We start from the raw sequence: 5,477 nt of genomic DNA, 5'->3' as shown, positions 1-5,477 counted from the left end.
ACAAGAAGTACCAAGACTGAAAACTTCTTATTGTATACTATTTATGAAAGTAATTCATCCAACTGTTTTGTCCAATGACCTCATCATATGTGTGTTACCCTCATATGATATCATTGATTCCTATGAGTTAAATTTATTCACTCAATACAATCTTATTTTATCTCACTGTTACCATTGTATCTTCTTAATTATTAATATAATTATTGTCAACAAATGACTGTGATAAATTGTTCGTTCGAGAACAAGCAACCTGTGGCCACGTTACATATTTATTAATCCACACAATACCAATGAAAGGATACCGTTAACTCTTTAATTGAGCTATGTATTCCACTGTTGCTAATAAATTCATGCCATATACAAGTCATGTATCCAACATACCATCTATCGCCTCGATCATCTTTAGAGCATAAGCCTTCACTTATATCAAAGCACATGAGTTACAGATGCATGGTCAGTGACTAACTCAAGATTTAGGTAAATCATACCATGAATGGTGCAAGTGAATTAATTCACAAACGAATTTAGAATTAGTTCATCTTGGGTCCAATCCAATGTATCATTCTGCCAATGAATACATCCATGTCTCTACTCGTGGAGTCAACTGCCCTGATAGCCAAGACTAGTCATCTCCTCAATTGGAATTGTAGATGACATAATAATCATTCTCAATATTTGAATCAAATGCTCACTTTGATTTTTTTTACGAGATTACGGGCTCATTTAGATTATCTACTAAAGTAAGTTGTCTTTCTCGCAATGTAAATGTTCTTACAATGTCACTTATCATTAGTTTAAACTTATACAATTAATTAGCTAATATTTTCTTGTCAAAATTTTATTATGCATGCAAAATATAAAATACATAAATACAAAAGACATAACAATGAAATGTGAAATCTATTTATTCATCATTCAAATATATAGAAAACAATTACATGTTTACTATAATATGGACACATTTCTCAACACGAGACACATACATTTCATATGTTGTGCTAGGATGAGACCATTACCTTAGAAACTCATCTTATGGAAGTCAAGTTTCGGGGTGACGGTGGTTTATACGATCACGAGTCGAAGTCTAAGGGCCCTTTTCGATTGACAGTGTGCTTACCTGGGGTTAGTGTAAAAACAGTGGTGGTGGTAAGTGTAATACCCTAAAACTAGCCCAGTCGTTATGGCCAAACATCTTTTTTTTAAACCATTTGCGCAGTTCGTTCAAAACTAGTAAAATCGAATGTTCAATTTTATTTTCAATTTCATTTCAAGAACCATTTGTCCACGAAAATGGCTGAAATAAACTTTCAGAATTTTAAAAAATATATATTTTAAAACTATTGGCTTATCAATTTAAAACAAATGAAATAAAACATTTATTTTAATTTTATAAAAACCATACAAATTTCAAGAGTCGAAAAAAGTAATATCTCAATTGTAAACATTCAATCATTTATTCAAACTACTTTAGATTTTCAATCATACTTCTAAATCATTTGTCTTTTTTTTCAAAATTGGAGAACTTGATTATTCGTCGTTATTTCAGAAATAAAAAAACTATTAACTTCATAAATCAAATGTCTTTAGAAAACTCATTTGTAAACATTAATAATTTTGAAAACTAAGTCTAATTTTATTAAAAACCCATTTTTCACAAATGTAGTGGAAAAATGTGTTATTGATAAATTCTATTTTAGAAACCGAGTTTCAAGCGAAATCTTATCAAATTTATGCAGTTTTTAAAACTTAATGTCATGCAAACAATTTATGCAAATCAGAATGAAAAATCCCTAAAATAAAGTCTCATGCCATAGTCCATACCCAAACTTATTACAAACCCAAAATATTAAAATATCAAAATATCAAAATAAAATTTAATTACTTTAATTTAAAAAGAATTTTGAGCAACTCCTCCAAATGCCATCTTCAAATCCTAACCTCGGGGTTATCTTTAACATCAGAAAACTATAGGGTGTGAGTTATAAAGCTTAGTGTGAGATTAACATAAACACAATCACATACATATAAACATACATGTTATACAATCATAATAATCATGTCAGTTTCATATAACTTTATTTCACACTTATACTATGCATTATCATGTCAATGTACATTTCGTAAAACGATGCAGATTTTGTGAAAACAGTTCTACCCATCTCCACTACACACCAAAATCAAGTTCCCCAGAACTCATTCATCCAATAACACACCAAATTGTGAACAGTGTCACAATAATGCAGATAAACTATCAATAATCAAAATTGTGGACAAGCCACCAAAATCGTAGATAAACTGCTAATAATCAAAATCGTGGACAAGCCATCAAAATTATAGATAAACTGCCAATAACTTCCACTTTTCACATATCCCACCCCATGCATGTGATATGGCCGAAATCACTTAAAATCACATAGGCATGTTTAAATCACTTATGTACACATGGTACCAAAATTTCACTTTTTTATAAATCATGCAAAAATCAGATATGTTATAAGATCACATAACATGAGAATGAGATTTTCATGATTTTCATTTCATTAATAATCAACAAATCACACATCATACATATCACCAAAATCAATGGTCTCGAATCACTTACTTGACATAGTCCATAACAATGGGTTTTATCTCTCTTAATGGATACATAGAGTATCCTCATCAAACATAATTTAAATAATAATAGTTTTAACAATATAAAACATAGGTTTATTTTTGTTTAATGTTAAAACTCACACATGATTGTAAATCTGATGTGCAACAACTCTTTAAGAACGCCCACACGTGGATCTAACGATTAGATTACCTAATCAATCAACAAATGGTGATCTTATGTTAATGACAATCGTTATTAAGGTTGATATGATAATTAGTATCAATTTCCAATAACACTTACCCTTAGAAATAATCACTTGGATTAGTTATTTCGATTCCCACGTTAATGGTCTCTCAAGTTGGTGTCGATCAACCCTTCAATAAACATGACATACAAGATGTTAATACTTCAGAAATAATTCACTAAGGCCCTCAAGCATTCAGTCAATAGAAGAAAATAGGGAGGAGAAAAATATTTCTACACAACCCTTACACTTACACTATCATGATTGGAACGAAAGGATCAATAGATCATCTTGAACACGAATCGAAAAGGAAAGTAGGATCTAAATAGGAGAACTATTTTTTAAAATAAGTCCATGAAAAAGTTTAAAATTAAGAAATAATTAAAAATAAATAATGCAAAATTTTTTATGACTAAAAAGAATAACAAAGGTTGAAAATTGAACAAGAAAGAGGGAAGAATCCCAAACGTCGACCGTGGTGCTACTGCAGCAGCGATGGTGGCGACAAAGGTAGCGGTCTGACGACAAAGGCAGTAGTTCAGCGGAGGAGAAGAAAAGAATATGAGTCTGATCACTCATTTAAAAGAGAAGAAAGGAGAAGAGAGAAAATTAAGAAAAAAGAGAGGAGTTGCGCGATAGTTGTCGTGATGGTGGAGGGTGGCGCTAAGGGCGGCAATGAAACAAAAAGAATAAGAGAAGAGGAGGAATGGTGATGAAGTGGTGGTGTTTAGGTCGAATAGTGGTGGCTAACAGTGGAGGAAAGGAGGCCAAAAACAAAATAATGGTGGTTCAATATGGTGTAAAAAGGAGGAGGAGACAAAAGAGAGAAGCAAAGGAGGGGAATGGCAATGTAAAAGAAAAGAATGAAAAGATGGAACAAAAGAGTGTTCTTCATCTTGTCTAGGTTCAATGAACATCACACAAGGTAAGGGTGAAGAGAATGATATGTTGAGGGGATAGAGGAGCAAAAAAGGGATCATGGGAGTGAAAAGGGGGCTTAATGAGGGAAGGTTGACTCACACACAAGGAAAGAATCTTTTCTCATGCATGATAACTAGGTTGGATGACAATGAGTGTTCAAACTAGCTAAAGTGCTCAAAAAATTTTAAAAAGAAGTTTGGGAATGTGGGGGATTAAACATAGGACTCTTAGGAAATTATCTAAGCACTTAACCTGAACCACATTACTCATTATAATCATTTTAACAGAAAATATTTAAAAACATGGGATGACCTTTGCTAAGGGTTTAAAACAAATTTGCACCAAATAGAAATCAACGAGACAGAAGGGATTTGAACTCAGATCATCAAGGACAGGTCCACCACTACTCAATCACTATGATTGATATTTATTTATTATCAAATGTGCAAAGGTCATCTAAAAAAATTTGGACATGATCATTCTTAGTTCATTAACCCAATTTCTACTAACCCGATTTTTGAGATGTGACAGTAAGATTAGATATTGGACACGCTTTCTTGCAATTGTGTAGAAAATGCGTCCAGCTCTCTCCAAAATCGACTTATTCCCTAATTTAAAAAAAAGCTTATTTTGTCAATTATTTTTTTAGGTATATATGCCTCATTTAGCCATATAATTGTATAATTACAATTTATACTATCAAACATGACATTATAAATTACGGTCTACTTACACTTTGGTCAAACACATATGAAATTAGAATTTATTGTAATTACAAGAAGGTATAATTATTAGAATGATAATTACACTTTCGTCCAATTAATTATAGTGTCCCTTATATCAAGTTGATATATTATGTTTTTTATTCATGTGACAAAATAATAATAAACTATAAGTGTAACCGCTTATGTTTGCTTTAATTATATTTTCATCACCAAATTTTAAAAAATAAATTTACATCACAAATACTATCACTTTAGTGTGTTATAGTTGCTCAGTCGTTAAGGGTACGTTAATATCCTGATTTCAAATGAAATTTTAGGTCAAATAATAAAACTAGTCCTTATAATTTCAAAAGATGATGAAACGGTTGTGATAATATCTTAGATGGTTGGGGAATATTGTATTGGTATTTTAGGTATAAATTATATGGATAGTATGAATTTGACTCTTCAATTCCTTACTTTTAATTGATTTATTTTTGTTTACCATGTAGAGTAAATAGACCAAAAATATCCACAAAATGCATCAATGGATTATTAATTACTTCACTTTTAAAATTTACCAAAACTGAAGTGTTTGATAGAAATTGAAATTTGTCGTTATATTTAGTTTTATTGATCTTTCTCATTGTACTTTTAAATTAAAGGTAAATTTGCCACTCTACTTTAATTCTTTGCCAATTCAATTCTATATTAAATTTTGCCAATTCACTTTTTTTGTATGATTGAATTATGCAACTAAAGTTTGATTTTTAGCAAATTTTATTATCCAATTTTAATTTTAATTTTAATTAATAAATATATTTTACTTAAATAAATAACTAAAACATTGCTACTTAAATGTTTAAATTTATTTTTTTATGTATTTTAAAAAGTTTCAGGTCTTCCTTCCATTAAATAATTTAATATTCGCTATTAAAATAATATTTTTCTTATTAATTTCATTTTATACAATAATAAAAATGGCCAAACAGATGTAAAATAAAAGCTTTAA

This window comes from Gossypium hirsutum, chromosome D06, assembly GCF_007990345.1.
Source record: "Gossypium hirsutum isolate 1008001.06 chromosome D06, Gossypium_hirsutum_v2.1, whole genome shotgun sequence".
In the NCBI taxonomy this organism is placed as follows: Eukaryota; Viridiplantae; Streptophyta; class Magnoliopsida; order Malvales; family Malvaceae; genus Gossypium; species Gossypium hirsutum.
This window is presented reverse-complemented; position numbering follows the sequence as displayed.